The 17536-nt window shown below is 50.3% G+C and overlaps 1 long non-coding RNA gene across 1 annotated transcript; it reads right to left on the bottom strand.

The window, feature by feature from the left end:
• Positions 1–1047: 1047 nt before the first annotated feature.
• Positions 1048–17215, bottom strand: LOC147349041 (uncharacterized). The gene is made up of 3 exons (XR_015150303.1): positions 17123–17215; positions 10064–10106; positions 1048–1225 (listed from the first exon to the last, which is right to left on the bottom strand). It is a non-coding gene; the product is annotated as an uncharacterized LOC147349041 (long non-coding RNA).
• Positions 17216–17536: the final 321 nt, after the last annotated feature.

Genomic DNA, 17536 nt, shown 5'->3' with positions numbered 1-17536 from the left:
CTTTTTGCTCATTTCCACTGTGCCATGTTGAGAAAGATTGAAGGCAGGAGGAGAAGGGGACAACAGAGGATGAGGTGGCTGGATGGCATCACCGACTCGATGGACGTGAGTTCGAGCGAACTCCGGGAGTTGGTGATGGACAGGGAGGCCTGGCGTGCTGCGATTCATGGGGTCGCAGAGTCGGACATGACTGAGCGACTGAACTGAACTGTGCCATGGCAGACTCAGTTTGACCTTGTAGAGACAAGAAACAAGGAGGACAGGGAGGAGGAGCTGATGAGGAAGGGTGAGCTCTGGAAGGGTGACGTCTGCTCAAGAAGGAGGGGGAGGTGGTCTTCTCCTCCTCCCCACTTTTCCTTTGATTATAAAACCATAGCCCACAAAGTTCTCAGGGCCCCACTCTCTTGCCCACCCCCTTATAAACCTCATGGGTGTGTGTGCTCAGTCATGTCCAACTCTGCGTGACCCCATGGACTGTAGCCCACCAGGCTCCTCTGTCCATGGGATTCTCCGGGCAAAAACACTGGAGTGGATTGCCACTTCCTTCTCCAGCGGATCTTCCTGACCCCAGGGATCAAATCCATGTCTCTCGCATCTCCTGCATCGACAGGCAGGTTCTTTAACCACTGCACCACCTGGAAAGCACGAGCATCCTTTTCTAATGAATCACTTCTTATGTATCATTTTGCCTCTCGCTGAATTCATTCTGTGATGAGACATAAAGGACTGGAGCTACTCGGAGCCCCCCATCCCAGAAGCATTTCTGCCTCCCGCCACTTCCCAGGCAGAACAGAGTCCCTCCTCCCCTATCCCACACCTCCCCCTCACCACATCACCTGCAGCGAATCACAGAAGCTACATTCACTCACCCATCAGTTTCCCCACTCTGAGTCATCTGTGAGCAAAATTTATCTTACTCAATTTTTTATCCCCCACACCTAGCACAGTGCCAGGCTCATGGTAAACACGAAACAGACATGCAGGTAATAAATGAATGGTATGTGAAGGCCCAGCCCAGTAAATTTCAGCACGACTTGGCACAGTGAGTGTGCAGGTATGTAGCAGCTTTATTCATTCATTCACTGGTAACAGCAAACATGCAGCCCTGACTAGGTGTTCTGTGCAGTTCTGAGCTCTTTCCGTGTATATTAGCTCATCCGATCTCCACAGCAGTTGTTTTAAGTAGGTTCTGTTGTCACCTTGTCGATTGGAAAAAATGTACAACCTAAAAGTTGAGAAGTATGTGTTATTTAGCAGACAAAAGTGAGGACTCAAGCCTGGAAGAAAGCCTCTAAGATACCCGGAGGGACTTCTCTGAAGAGGTGAGGGGAGAGCCAGGATAAACAGGAATTTTTGCTGTGAAAACCAGGTAGTCGAACATCAAAAGATTAACACTGATTAAAGAAAACCAGACATTTCAAGTTAATACATTCAGCACTTTTGTATGGACTGGAAGATGCCAGGGTCTAGGCGCACTGAGTCATGCATCTGACGTGAACGTCAGCTGTCTAGGGTCAGTATTCTGGTTTTTCCATCCCGAGTCTCCCGGGTGCACAGCTGGGAGCAGTTCCAGTGGCTTCTTGGTTTCCCAGGTGGTGCTAGTGGTAAAGAATTTGCCTGCCAACGTAGGAGATGCAAGACCCAAGGGTTCAATCCCTGGGTCAGGAAGATCTCCTGGAGTAGGAAATGGCAAACCACTCCAGTGTTCTTGATAGCTGAGCTACAGTCCATGGGGTTGCCAAGAGTCAGACATGAGTGACTGAGCATGCATTGAGGTCATCCAGACATCCTAAAATATAGGAGGGGCTACCCATGGGGCCGTCACAGGAGGGGGCAGACCAGTCAAAAGATTCATGGCTCGAGTTTCAGGCTCTTTTGATTGGGAAGCCTTGGGCTGCAGAGTATCCCCCTCCCTCAACCATCACCTTGGACTGGTTCCAGCTCTTCTAGTCTCTGTCTAGCAGGAAGAGCCCGCCCAGAGCAGGGTCATTCAGCGCTGAGCAGATAACCAACACCTGCCATGCTCAGGTCCAGTTACCTCATTTGAAGAACCCATTGTAGAGTGAAAATGCAGAGCTCTTGTTCAGAGTTATGAAGAATTTCAAGATGGCGACTGCAGGGCATAAAACCGAGTGTGGGGCCCTTCTGAGCTTGGCAACACGGGTTACCTGCCCACCAGGCAGGCCTGGCCACTGCTGCTCTGAACCCCGCAGCCAGGGGAGGAAAGGGCAGACTAACTCGCTTCACACCACACTGCGATCCTCTCCCCCAGGCTGCTCTTCAGGGAAACCCATGTTGACTGCTTGTGGGAGATGCAGAAAGGGCCAGGAAATATTCCCGTGCCTGCATGCCAGCTCCTTTCCCAGTGTGACTTCACAGCTGCCCTATTCGGGTGGGGGGCCCTGTCTCCCCAACATGTGACTCTATGGACTGGCCTTGTGACCTGTGTCCACCAAGAGAGTTTGATGGGATGGACACTGGGCCAGTCCTGGGCATAGGCCTTGGGAAGGTTTACAGCTTTCTCTCCTGATGACCTGGGAGCCCTGCAGAATGAGGTTAGCCTGCCTGAGGAAGGGAGCCCAGAGCCCAGGCACCCCTCTGTCCCAGCTGACAGCCTGTCAACTGCCCCACAGCTGAGTGAGCCAAGCGAAAGAAGGGGTTCCAAATGTAAGTCTGCACAGGCTTCTAAGGGGGCAAAGCCAAATAAATCACAGAAGGCTGCCTGGAGGAGGCAAAATTCAACCTAGCTTAAAGTCTGGAGCAGCAGGTCCATAGCAGAGGGGTCCATGGATCCTGGGGTGGGGGTGAGAGTTCAGGCTGGAGCCTGGAGGTCAAGGCTGTGATGGGCATCAAGCCAGCTTGAAGGGCCCAGAATGTCAGGGTGAGGGTCATGGTAGGCTGTGGGCTGCCATCGGCTGTACCCAAGCAGGTCTGGTCCTCAGAGAGAAGAGCACAGCCTCTGAAACAAGGAGGGAACAAGGATGCTAGGAAAGAAAGTGTAATCACTCAGTCGTGTCCGACTCTTTGCAACCCCACGGACTGTAGCCCGCCAGGCTCCTCTGTGCATGGGAGTTTTCCAGGCAAGAATACTGGAATGGGTTGCCATTTCCTTCTCCAGCAGATCTTCTGGACCCGGGGATCAAACTCAGGTCTCCCAAAGTGCAGGCTGACTCTTTACCTCTGAGCCACCAGGGGATTCCCAAGATGCTGGGAAGTGACTCCTGAATTGACTTTTCAAACTTGCACCTCCCACCATCTCCTCAGCACCTCCTGCTCCCCCAGCTTGGGCCAGTAGCCTGGGGCCTTCCTCCCCACAGTGCAGCCTGTGAGGACAGCAGCAGTTTTCACACAACCCAACACACCATGTTCTCAAGATGGATGAGCATCACTTTGAAATAAGGAAGAAGGCAGACAGCAAGATTTTTCAAGTGAAGGAGGCAGCCACAGTCCAAGCTGCTATATTTCCATTTTAAAAGGCAGCAGCCAGGCCGTATATGCATGGTCCGTTGCTCAGTTGTGTCTGACTCTCTGCGACCCCATAGACTGCAGTCCGCCAGGCCCCTCTGTCCATGGGATTCTCCAGGCAAGAATATTGGAGTGGGTAGCCATTCCCTTCTCCAAGGGATCTTCCCACCCCAGGGATTGAACCCACGTCTCCTGCATCTCCTGTGCTGGCAGGCAGATTCTTTACCACTGAGCCACCTGGGAAGCCTGCAGCCAGGCCAGCCTTTACCAAAAAACGCCCCACTGCCCGCTGCCTACCATCCCTACCAGCATGCATAGTAAACTTCTGGTTTTACAAATTTGGTTGATAAATACATCTGTTCACATTCTATTTGCCTGCTACCGATCAGCCTTGATAGTTTAATGGTCTGATAATGCGTTTCCTGGGGCAGAATGTCCAGATGCAACACTGAGCCTGTAAAGAAATAACCTTTTGAACAACCACAGCTCCTCCATTTCCTCTAGGAGCCGCGCGCTTTGGAGGGGGGCTGTCATGCTCCCGTCTCCATGGAGGACAAAGGCTCCTGTGGGCTCCCCCTGTGTCTCCCACAGGGCCCAGTGGGGACAGTGCCATGCCTCCACATACATGGGCGAATAAATGAACAGAAGAGCTGGGATGAAAAACACCGTGGGACCTGGGTGCCTGGCAGGAGGGCCACAGCCCACATCACCTGTGGAGCTATCAGAGGCTTGAGGGTGGAGGAAAGCGAGGAAAGCAGAAGGGCCCTCTAGTGATTCCGGGAGCGCGGCCTGTTTACGGAGCTCAGGAGCCCACCCTCTGCGAGTATCTTTCCTTTGGCCCGGCCAGGCCCCTGTTAGCCCAGGTTCCAGCTGGGTGCTGGCCTGACCCGGGCAGCAGAAATATCCCCATGATTAATATTTATACAAGCCAGCCTGCTGGGGCCTTTTCTGCAAACTGAACAAATAACATTAACTACCATGGCAACCAGCACTCCAGAGGTGCTGCCCTGGAGGTTGACAAAGCACTTTCCAGTCCAGCCTCGATTCTGGATGGGCCTTTCCCAACCAACGCCTACCTGGCTCCGTCTGGGCTGGAATGAGGCCAGGCCCCTACTCTGTCTTGGGGGGATGGGAGGGTACAAAGGATCAGCTGAAGACAAAAGTGTGAAATGTGGACTGTGGGAAGCCTGTGGGGTAGGGGCAGCCAGAGGAGGGTCTCCTTACCAGGCTGGCAGCCCAGACGAGAGGCCGAGATCCAGTTTTTAGAAAAGAAACCTGAAGTTCATGTGCTTATTCATTCGATCATTAATGACTGAGCACCAACTATGTTGCCGAGTCACTCGGTCGTGTCCGACTCTTTGCAACCTCATGGACTGGTCCGCCAGGCTCCTCAGTCCTTGGGATTCTCCAGGCAAGAATCCTGGAGCGGGTTGCCATTTCCTTCTCTGGCACCTACTGTGGGCCAGACTCTATTCTAGACAGAAAGGGTGCAGAAGTGACCAAACCAAGGTCTGTGTAGCACCCTCTCATGGGGATGGGAGATAAGAAACAAATAAGGGAATAGTTAAATAATGGATCTGTGACATCATAAGAAATATATCTGTGTCTATAGCTAACAATACTGAAACGGAGCAGGACCTGTGGTCCTTGCCCCCTCACCATGTCCTGGGCCTGCCTTTGGTCTGTGGAAAACTTTAGTCAAAGAATAAGCTTAATCACAGAAGTGAAAAATACAGAATGAAAGGAAAACCGTCAGAGGAGACTAAATAAGAATGTCGTCATTAAGCATAGTCAAGGACCTTTAGTTCTTTCTCAAGGGCTGTAGATAATATTCTGAGCCATATCCTGTGAGCTGTCTTACAGATGCTAGAACATCAGTATTCTGGAGAAGTTAACTGTGTGATGACCAGACTGTACCCATGACCTGAGCTGCCACGATTCCGAGAACAGGCCTCAAAGAAATGGGAACCAACAAACAAACCCTGGAACTGAAGATTAACCGTACTTCAAACGACTTAAAACGACCAAGACAATGCTGGTCAGACCAGCAGGGTTGATTGTGCTGTTTCCCAATCTTTCTGTAAAAGCTCTCACCACAGCTTGTCAGCCAGGGGTGGGGGTGGAGTCGGCCTCTGGACAGATGTCTGACAACCCCCTTCAACCAGTTGCCCACATCTGAAATAAAGCAAAAAACCAAGCTTTCCTTTCCACCAGCCTGGCCTGTGTGGCTTTTGAACTCTTGCAGCCAGACCACAGAACACCCTTTCGGTAACAACACTGCATTGTATACTTAAAATTTGCTAAGAAGGTAGATCTTATGTTAAGTGTTCTAACACTAAGAAGAACAACAATAATAATAAAGGGATGAAGGAAACATTGGGAGGTGTGGATTTATCTATGGCCTTGATGGCGATGATGGTTTCATGGATGTGTATTTATCCAGAATAGCATATGAAAAACCTGAATGAACATTTTGGCCAGCCCGATATTTTTTTAATAAAAGAAAATATATATTTGGTCTCTGTCCCTGGTCTCTGACATAGAACTCCTAAGACCCTTGTCACATCCTGAGTGATAAGAGCAACTCACCCAGAGATCCTAAATCCCTGGGGACTTCCTGGGTGATGGAAGCATCCTTTGTTCTAGTGGGGTGTTTCTAGGTGGGCTTCTGGATGGGGACTGATCACCAGAAAAGCCAAGCCATAATCAGAAGCTTGGAGCTTTCCAACCCACCCCCATCCTCAGTTCATCATTGATCTTGCCTACTCGATAAAGCCTCTGTAAACACCCCCAAACTGGGGTGGGAAAACTTCCTGGGTGATAAACACATCCATGTCCCAGGAGGGGTGCACCCCAAACTCCACAGGGACAGAGCTCCTCCCTCGGACTCTTCTAGGCCTTGCTCTGTGCTCCTGTTCATCCAACTGTTCATCTGGATCCTTTATAACATTCTTTATGTGTGGGGGTGCGTTCAGCCACTCGGTCATGTCCAGTTCTTTGCAACCCCATGGACTGTAGCCCACCAGGCTCCTCTGTCCATGGGATTTCCCAGGCAAGAATACTGGAGCAGGTTGCCATTTCCTCTTCCAGGGAATCTTCCCGACCCAGGGATGGAATCTGCCTCTCCTGTGTTGGCAGGCAGATCCTTTACCACGGAACCACCTGGGGAGTTTAGTGTGCTTTATGATAAACCAGTAAATGTTATTCTGTGACCTTGATAGTTTAGCAAACTATCAAACCTGAGGAAGGGGGTGGTGGGAACCCCCTATTTACAGCCAGTCAGAGAGAAGTATGGAGGGTCTGGGGACCCAGTACTTGTGACTGGTGTCTGCAGTGGGGGCAGTATTTGGGACTGAGCCATTAAATCTGGGATTTGACACTAAACCTAGGTAGTGTCAGAATTGAATTAAATTACAAGACTGGATACCCAGTAGGTTCTAAGAGTCATTTTGCATGGGGAAAATAGCCCCATACACTTGGTGTCAGAAGTATTTTAAGTGGAAGAACAATTTCCCTTTAATGTCATATGGTGCTGGGACCTCCCTGATGGCCCAGTGGTTAAGACTCCGCACTTCCATTGCAGAGGGGCACAGGTTCGATCTGTGGTTAGGGGACTAAGATCCCACATGGCATTCTACCCAGCCAAAAATAATAATAATAATAAAAGATAAAATATATTTTAAATAAACATTAAAGAAAAGGTCAAATGGTACTCAGTGTCATAGGAAAAAAATAAAGCTAGGGATGGGCTAGGATGAAAAGGCAGGCTGTCTAGAGAGAGAGTTGTCAGGAAACTGGCAAAGACAAACAGAGCTGGCAGGAGTTCAAGCTGTGAGAACAGAGCTTCTTTAGTAACGATGGGCCTCGGGGACCCTCTGACTTGTCCAGAGGTGACAGCTTCTAAAGCGAGGGGGAGGGGGAGGAGAGAGGCGAGGGACAAGCAGGGTGTTGGCGGGGGGCGGCTCATGGAAGTGAAAATTCACAAAGGCGGGATCAGGGTAAATGCACCGAGGCCAGCGGTGCCCGCTGGCTGGCAATTCTATGCAATCTCCCCTCAACCTAGGGAATGGGGGACAGAAGCCCCCTCCGTCCTGAAGATCACTTTTTAGTGCCTTGAGAAAGACCCTCCTGTGTTGTAAGAGGGCCACAGACCTCTCAAAGGGACAGACGGAGGATTCACAATTGTTAAGCCTTTTGAAAGACAGCAATCTAAGAAAAGTCAGGAGGTGTTAGCTAGAAAAAAATGGCAAATTCTTCTGCTAGCCGGGAGCTTTTCCGGACAGGAACTCACTCGGAGGGGGCTGGGTCATGCCAGGGACACAGCCTCAGGCAGCTGGCAGCCTGCTGGTGTTGGTCAGGTGTCTGAGAGTTGGGGTTTGGATGGGGTTGGCATGTGCAGAGAGAGAGAGTTGTAGTTCTCAGACTTCTGCTCCCGGGGGAGGTTGGGGAGGAGGGGGTTGCTGGTGCAGCCCAGGATGACAGTTCAAAGAGGAGATCCGAGGCGCCCAGCCACCCTGAGGAGCTGGGTGGGGAGGAGAGTTTTGTACCTAGTTCTCACAAAGTGTTGTCTTGTTCCAAAATTGCCTTTGGAAATTCATTCAACCAGAAGCATTCACTGAGTTTCGACTGAAGTGACTTGGCACGCACGCACCGCTCTGAGTTGCACAGACAAGAGCAGGACTCAGTTCCTGGACCTGAGAGTCCTACTCTCTAGTTTTCAAGACCTGCTCAGAGATGGTCATGTGACATGACCCAGCTGTCCCCTGAGATGAAACCTCTGAAGGTATTTTTCCCAGCAGGGGTCTATATTTGGGGAAACACTGGTAGGGAACTGATGTCCTTGGGGCATGGCAGTGGTTGGCGGGGGTGGTGGTATGTTGGTCCCTTCTGCTAAGTGGAAAAGGCACCCCAATATGACTCTTGCGGGTGTTCCCCTGGGATCTAGCATGTCTAGAATTCAGGCTTTGCTTCCGGGCTCTGAGGCAGATTGTGCTGGTCTTAGAACTTCTCAGCACCTGTTGTCCCCCCTTTTGCTAGAGCACCCATCTTCTTTTGGGGACCCACTCCCCTCAGTTATGTGCTTGGTCCTTCCCAGGCTCAGTGGCCACAGTGTGAAGGGCAGGCACGTGGTCCTAGCCTGACCACCTATGACTTTCCACCCCACTGGCACCAGTGACTGGGCCAGGCACGGTTACACAACCCAGTGGGTGCAGGCAGGACGATCCCCTGACTTGCATGAGAACACTGAGAGGCGGCTATTTCTGCGGGATGGGCAGTCATGGGGATGTGAGCCTGCAGTGGAGCTGCCATCTTGCAGTGGAAGAATAGCCTAAGAATGGAGCCACAGAGGAAGCAGAGCCCAGGGATGTAAAGGAAAACATTGGCTCCTCATGGGTCTGCCTGGATCCAGCCACACCTGAAGGCCTACCCTTGGGATTCTCAGCTGCATGAGCTAATACATTCTCTGTTTGTCCGAGTCAGTTTGAGTTGGGTTTCTTCCCCTTGTAACATAAAGAGTCTTGACTGATACTCCCTCCGTGCACGCTGACCTTAACTCCCATGAGAGCTGGCCCTGTGGGTGCTCCAGGGGCCCTGTCTTATTCATCATCAACCATCTTGTGTTCTTTACCCTGCTGCTACCTCAGTCCATTCTTGCTCCCACTCTAGCATCCCCTGCCTCCAGCATCTTGCACTCTGAATCTAACCACAGGTTTGACTTTTCTGGCTTAAATCATAGCCTCTGCCTTTGGCCTTTTTATGGCTTCTGATGGCCCCAAGTATGGGCTTCCCATTTGACGCAGTGGTAGAGAATCTGCCTGTCAATTCAGGAGACACAAGAGACCCAGGTTCAATGCCTGGGTTGGGAAGATTCCCTGGAGGAGGAAATGGCAACCCACTCCAGTATTCTTGCCTAGAGAATTCCATGGGCGGAGGAGTCTGGTATGCTGCAGTCCATGGGGTCGCAAAGAGTCGGACACGACTGAGCGACTTCACTTTCACTTTTCACTTTCATGCATTGGAGATGGAAATGGCAACCTACTCCAGTGTTCTTGCCTGGAGAATCCCAGGGACGGGGGAGCCTGGTGGGCTGCCATCTCTGGGGTCGCACAGAGTCGGACACGACTGAAGCGACTTAGCAGCAAGATTAATACATTATCAATACAGTTTGGGATTTGCTACTTTTCTTACTCTCTTTTGTTGTGTATAGGAAGGGAAGTCAAAGGGATTATAAATTGGAGTAAAATTTAAAACCATATATTTTACAAGCTTCTCTGGTGGCTCAGGAGTAAAGAACCCTCCTGCTAATGCAGGAGCCTTGGGTTTGATCTCTGGGTGGGGAAGATCCCTTGGAGAAGGAGATGACAACCCACTCCAGTATTCTTGCCTTGGACATCCCAGGGCAGAAGAGCCTGGTGGGTTAGAGTCCAAGGGGTCACAAAGTGTCAGATATGACTTAGTGACTAAGCAACAACAGCAATTTTAAGACAAAGGGCCTTTAACTTAAAATGGCCAAAGCACTGATAATATATATTTGCTGTAGAGAGACTTACTATGAGCTTGCATTTTCTAATGTTAAATTTACTTAATAAAGACTTACTTTCATTGGGCTTTCCTGCTGGTTCAGTCGGTAAAGAATCCACCTGCAATGAGAGAGACCTGGGTTTGATCCCTGGGTTGGGAAGATCCCTGGAGGAGCGCATGGCAACCCACTCCAGTGTTCTTGCCTGGAGAATCCCCATGGACAGAGGAGCCTGGTGGCCTGCAGTCCATGGAATCACAGAGAGTCGAACACGACTAAGCACAGCATAGCACATGGGGTGGGGAAAGATGCTGGGTACAAAGTCACTTAATTTCCTTGGGAGAAAAGTTATGACCAACCTAGACAGCATTTTAAAAGGCAGAGATATTACTTTGCCAACAAAGGTCTGTCTAGTCAAGGCTATGGTTTTTCCAGTGGTCATGTATGGATGTGAGAGTTGGACTATAAAGAAAGCTGAGCACCGAAGAACTGATGCTTTTGAACTATGGTATTGGAGAAGACTCTTGAGAGTCCCTTGGACTGCAAGGAAATCTAACCAGTCCATCCTAAAGGAAATCAGTCCTGAATATTCATTGGAAGGACTGATGCTGAAGCTCAAACTCTAATACTTTGGCCACCTAATGCAAAGAACTGACTCATTTGAAAAGACCCTGATGCTGGGAAAGATCAAAGGCAGGAAGAAAGGGGGATGACAGAGGATGAGATGGTTGGATGGCATCACCGAGTCAAAGGACATGAGTTTGAGTAAACTCCGGTAGTTGGTGATGGACAGGGAGGCCTGGCGTGCTGCGATTCATGGGGTCACAAAGAGTCGGACACGACTGAGCTACTAAACTGAACTGAACTGAACTGAACAAAGTCACTTGCAAAGTTGTCCTTATGTCCGCTCAAGACTTCCCCTCCTTAGGGTTGTTTTATTATGAGTGGGGCAAGGGAAAGGAGAGATGAGGCATTATTTGTCAAGTATGAGGATGAAAGTGCAGTGTGACTAGCTCAGCTGAGGTCACAGAATGAACCTGTGATGACCCTTGTTAATTGCACTGGGGCATCAGGCACAGCGATGGAGGGCCCTGCGGGCCACTAGGCTCCGAGGTGGTGGCATCTGAGCTCTTAATCACACACTTCGGCCTGGAGGGGCAAGGAGCATCCCGCGGAGTTCTGGCTGTCTTCAGAGGAGCATTTGGCAAGAGCCGTAAGTACCTCTCCCTTCCCCTGCCTGTGGGACCCTCCTATGGGAGGGGAGTATGTACGTGTGTCCGTACCTGTATTAATGCTTACTTTTCCACACCCTGGAAACCCATGCAAAATCTTGCCTTGCCCAGAAAACTCCGGTGAACTGAATTCATTCTCCAAATTTGCCCCAAGAGGGCACCAAGGTTTGTGGGGCCTGGAAAGATGGATAAACGCGGTGAGCTGGGACCAGCAGGGGGCAGTGTAGCTCTAGGGATGTGAGCAGGTGGACTTGGCCAGCTGGGCAAGTGGGTTCCAGGTATCTGTCTGTTGCTTTGTGGGTAAGACCGGTGTGAGAAAACATGCCTGCAGGAAGTGCCAGCAGGAACTCTGGTACCTTTCAGCAGATTATTGTCCCACAGGGAGGAAACTGATCAAACCTTGTTGTGCCCAGACCTTGCCCTGCAAATGCCAAGCAGACGTTAAAGCCGGGGTCCAAACTGGTGGACCTTCAGATGATCTTAGCCAGCAGACCTCTTCTGATGTGCCCGGGCATGGCTCTGTTTTGACAAAGTTTTATATTGGAGTATGATACACACATATAAAATGCACATATCATAGGCACACAGTTCAGTGAATTTTTGAGGTCATCATACACATAAATCAAAGACTCAGGTCCCGTAAGCCAAATGGTCTCAGCTCATCCAGGAACCCCTTCAGCCTGCACAATGCTGTAAACTTCAATGTAATTAGTTGCCAACAACAACAGCAGTAGAAAAATCTGAATTTCTTGACAAAAAAAGAGGTGGAGGAACTGAGGTTGGCTGCCGACTTCAAAGGAGGTGAGCACATATCAGTTCGTGCCAGTACCCCCATGCTAGGCCAGGCAAGAGGGAACCCGTTCCTGAGCCCACATTTTAAAGGCCCCATTCCTAAGTTAAAACCACAATGAAACATCACTCACACATATCAGAATGGCCATCATCCAAAGGAACACAAATAACAATGTTGGAGAGAATGTGAACAGGGAGCCCTCATACATTGTCGATGGGAATGTAAGTTGTTGTAGCCACTGTGTAAAACAGCAAGGACGCTTCTCAAAACCCCAAAAATGGAGTTACCATATAATCCAGTTACTGGGCATATATTCAGACTCCTGGGCATACATCCACAACATAGATGGAGCTGGAGGGTGTTATACTAAGTGAGTGTGTGTCGGAGAAGGCAATGGCACCCCACTCCAGTACTCTTGCCTGGAAAATCCCATGGATGGAGAAGCCTGGTAGGCTGTAGTCCATGGGGTTGCTAAGAGTCGGGCATGACTGAGCAACTTCACTTTCAATTTTCACTTTCATGCATTGGAGAAGGAAATGGCAACCCACTCCAGTATTCTTGCCTGGAGAATCCCAGGGACGGGGGAGCCTGGTGGGCTGCCGTCTGTGGGGTCACACAGAGTCAGACACGACTGAAGTGACTTAGCAGTAGCAGTTAGCAGCATACTAAGTGAAATAAGTGAGACAGAGTGAGTGAGTGAGTGAATGAAGTCACTCAGTTGTGTCTGACTCTTTGCAACTCTGTGGACTGTATCCTACCAAGCTCCTCTGTCCATGGGATTTCTCAGGCAAGAAGACTGGAGTGAGTTGCCATTTCCTTCTCCAGGGGATCTTCCTGACCCAGGGACAGAACCTGGGTCTCCTGCATTGCAGGCAGGCGCTTTACCCTCTGAGCCACCAGGGAAGCCCAGGTAAGACAGAGGAAAGACAAATATTAATACTATATGATATCACTTATAAGTAGAATCAAAAAATACAACAAACTAATGAATATAACAAAAAAGAAACAGACTCACAGATATAGAAAACTAACTAGCTAGTTACCAGTGGGGAGATGGTGGGAGGAGGGAGCCAATATAGGGGTAGGGGAGTTAGAGGCACACAATAGTAGGCTTTAAATAATCTACAAGGTACACAGGGATCATAGCCAATATTTTAGAATAATTACAAATGGAGTATAAACTTTAAAAGTTGTGAATCAATATATTGTACTCCTGTAACTTATATACTATTGTATACCAACCATACTTCGGTAAAAATAAAATGAAGTAAAACAAAAAGCCCTTCCCTGTTCTCCTTTGCATGCCCTGTAGGATTAAGGGCCCAAAGAGACCTGTCCATTTAGAGCCCCCACTCTTCCTCATAGACCACACTCCTGGCTTGGGACCCCAGGACTCTGTGCTCTCTGCTAGGTCTGGGTGGTGAGTGTTGCTGACAACTGCCTTCTGAGGTGTTTGCACCCTTAGGACCTAGGGTTGGGTCTGCAGCCTTAGGATTCAGGACCCAGTTGCTGAGGGCAATTGCCTGTGAGATGAACAGAGGGGCATTGGTTGGAACTCAGATGTGCAAGATCTGAGGGAGGGTAGGAAGTGGGTACAAGCCTCAGGCCAGAGCCCACTCTCCCTGGAGACTGTGTTCTAGCACAGAGCCACGTAGACTCTATTAGTCAGGATTCTCCAGACAAACAGAAGCAAGGGAATATAGATAGATTTATTTCAAGGCATCGACTCATGCTGTTGTGGGATGTGGCAGGTCTAAAATCTATCGGGCAACTCAGCAGGCTGTAAACTCAGGCAGGGTCTCTAGGCTTCAGCCTGAAGGATTTTTTCTTCTCCTGGGAAAAGATTCCCTCAGTCTTTGCTCTTAGGGCCTTCAACTGATCGGGTGAGGCCCACCCATATTATGGAGGGCAATCTGCTTTCCTTGGCATCTACTATGCAAACGTTAATAACAGCTACAAAACGCCTGCACAGCCGTAGCTCCTGCCTCTCCTCTTGGCCATCTTTGGGGGCAGCTACTCCTGGGACCTTGGGACTGGGAGATCTGTGCTCAACTGGCACAGGGAAGGTGACCCCACATCATCTCCTCCATCTTTCCCCCAAATAACCTGCCCACCAGTCCTTGGGTTAAGAGGGGACATCCATGGAGGCAACCCTGGTGGCCACATAAGGCTGCACAGGTTATCATGAAATGAAGGCATTTGGCCTAGGGGGCATCTGGTGTGTTAATATCCAGCTTGGGCCACTCACCAAGCCGTGTACCTGGCATGGGCTACATCTGTCCAGAGAAGAGGGCACTTTTTAATTCTTATTATGAGCTAGAGTGGTGGCTTCGGTGGCAGCTGGGGCTGTGATTGCAGTCTTAGGCCTGACCTTGAGCAAGAGAACACACATTGTCCAAATCTCAGGTTCCCCATCTATAAATGGCAAAAGGAGCAGCACTATGATAGGCTGAATAAAGGCCCCCAAATATGTGCTCATCCTGGCCCCTCACACTTACAACTGTGTTACCTTGAGTGGTGGTGGTGGTGGTTTAGTCATTAAGTCGTGCCTTGCCTCTTTGTGACCCCCTGGACTGTAGCCCACCAGGCTCCTCTGTCCATGGGATTTTCCAGGAAAGAATCCTGGAGTGGTCTGTCACTTCCTCCTCGAGGGGATGTTCCTGAGCCAGGGATCAAACCTGGGTCTCCTGCACTCCAAGCAGATTCTTTATCAACTGAGCCACCAGGGAAGCCCTTGCATAGATGTGATTAAAGATCTTGAGATGGGAGATGGTCCTGGATTGTCCAGGGGACCTAATATAATCTCAGGGTCCTTATACAAGGAGGGCAGATCAGAGTGAGTAGTAAGAGATGGGAAGAGGGAAGCAAGAGGAAGGACGGATAAAAGGAAGGGGCCTCAAGCCAAGGAATGTGGACGCCTTGAGAAGCTGAAAAAGGCAAATCAAAGGGCTCTTCCTTGGAGCCTGCAGAAAAAGGCAGCCCTGCCAACACCTTGACTTTAGCCCAGTGAAACTGGTTTTGGGCTTCTAGTTTCAGAACTGTAAAATCTTACATTTGTGTTGCTTTCAGCTGCTAAAGGTATGTTGATCTTTTACAGGCAGCAGAGGTGACTCACACAAGCACCTCTCTCAGGGGATGGTTTTAAAGATGAAAGAGACAGCACCCTAAACATACAGTACCTGGGGATACCCCGTGGAACTCAGTAACGGGAGCTGCTGACACTGTAGTGATAACCAGGCCTCCTCACCTCCGCCTTCCCTCCCTTCCCTGCTGCTCCTCCTGACCCTGGGGATGACTGCCATCCCAGGAAGCTTCTGGGAAGATAAGGGGTGAACTCTGACCCATGTGAGGAAGGACAGGAGGGCACAGACAGCCAGATGGTGGAGATGACAGTAACTACATCCCCTAGCCCTTTCCAGAGGTGCCAAACCATGGAAGGTGGGCCAGAATGGCAATAAAGTCCTTGTTGACCAATGCAACAGCCTGTGTAATAAGTTCCAAGTGCAGCAAGCCAGAGGAAAGCAAAAGTTATTTTCAGACTGGTCATTGGTGGCCGGCAGGCCGGGCCAGTCCCTACAAAAACAAACCATGCAGGATGCAGGAACAGAGTCACCCACGCATGCTTTCCCTCTGCTGGCTCAGCCCCACCCCCTTCCTGGACCAGCCACAGCTCTCCCTCCCCCAGCGGCTTTGCATGGTACCCAGCCCCCAAGGTGACTGACTCATCCGGTTAGCTGGAGACCCTTCTGGTTTTAGTGCTGAAGGCCCCATGTCCAGGGAAGCCCCTGAGTCTGGGTAGACCAGGACAACTGGTCACCTGACTCAGCCCTCAGCCCCAAGACAGCCCACCCCACTGTGGCTCCCATAGGGTCCAGCCTCTCCTCTGGAAAGCTGTCTTTATTTGGGGTTGGGAGCCATCTTGCGAATGCAGAGGGTTCTGCTTGGCCTCAGCCCCTCTGCCTAGAACCTTCTTCCTTCTGGGGTACCACGGCTGGCCCTGTCCAGGCGTCCTGACCACCTCGTCTGTACAGGCTGATTTGTAGGTGTCGCTGCTCCCTTCCCTCTTGTGTTACAGGCTGTGACCCAAACCAAAACTACATATGATGTTTGTGTCCCAGAGTAGATCTTTGCTTTATCCATCTGAATCCTCAGTACCCATTGCAGTGCCTGATATACACTTGGCATTCAGTAAATATTGTTTTGAAGAATGGAGGGAAGAAGAGAAGGAGGGGAAAAGGGGAGAGGAGGAAGAATCCCCAAGGGGTTCATGTCCTTCAGATTCAAAGACTCAAGGTGACCGATTCGTGGAAACACAGTCCAGGCAGAAGATGGGCTGTGTGGCATCTAACGGGTGTGGATGCAGTGACCAGGTTGCTGCATAAGTCTAACTGCTGACGACCACAGTAGAAGAGGTGGGACTCGCCATGTACTCACAGGAGTCTGGGGTGCCTGGCTTTCAGGTCAGGTAGACACAATCACATCCTCAGAACTACTGTTGTTGTTCAGTCGCTAAGTTGTGTCCGACCCTCGACGACCCCATGGATTGCAGCATGCCAGGCTTCCCTGTCCTTTGCTATCTCCCAGAGTTTGCTCAAACTCATGTCCATTGAGTTGGCGATGCCATCCAACTATCTCATCCTCTGTCGCCCTCAATCTTTCCCAGCATCAGAGTCAGCTCTTTGCATCAGGTGGCCAGAGTATTGGAGCTTCAGCTTCAGCATAAGTCCTTCCAATGAATATTCAGGGTTGATTTCCTTTAGGAAAAGGAAACTTTTCCTCAAAGCTGTAATGGGCACCACCTACGTGTAGACCTAAACCAGAGCACCTGAGATGTCCCCAGCCCAGATCAGGACAAGGCAGAACAGAACTCTGGTCCTCTGAAGGTGAGCTCCCTGCCTTCCCAGATTCCCCTCCCCTGAATGCTGATATTGCCCTTCTGCTCCCCCACCCTCGGCAAGCACATTCATCCTAGTGACCATGGCAATGACCGCGGGCTTCAAAATCCCTCTTCTCCTTCTCCCAAGAGATGCCATGGCCGTGCATAGGGGACTCCTCTCAGAAGCTCTTGGGTGGTGGGGAAGCAGTTAACCTTGGAGACAGGACTGTGCGTACCTGGGAGGCACAGGTGTGGTTCAGGCAGGGATGGTGATGCTGTGGGAGTTCCTGCCACAGAGACTTACTGAGCATGTGCTGTGCACTGGATCCTGGACAGGGAGACAGACATGGCAGAAAGAAATAAGCTCATCTTGCTGTGGATATGACAAAGAAGAGAAAAGCAAGACCGGTCCATTTTGCCACTGGCTGAACTGGTGAGATAGCAAAGCTTCCTCCCATGCCTGGAATTTGAGCCAAAAAATCAAAGACTGGGGCTTCCCAGTTGGTGCTAGTGGTAAAGAATCTGCCTGCCAATGCAGGAAATACAGGAGATTCAGGTTCAATCCCTGGGTGGAGAAGATCCCCTGGAGGAGGAAATGGCAACCCACTCCAGTATTCTTGCTGGGAGAATCCCATGGACAGAGAAGCCTG

The sequence above is a fragment of the Bos grunniens genome, chromosome 21 (assembly GCF_055505025.1).
Source record: "Bos grunniens cultivar Pamir isolate PY7600 chromosome 21, Bosgru_T2T1.0, whole genome shotgun sequence".
NCBI classification, from domain to species: Eukaryota; Metazoa; Chordata; class Mammalia; order Artiodactyla; family Bovidae; genus Bos; species Bos grunniens.
Note: the sequence above shows the minus strand (reverse complement) of the source record. Positions and strands in the feature narration are given on the sequence as shown.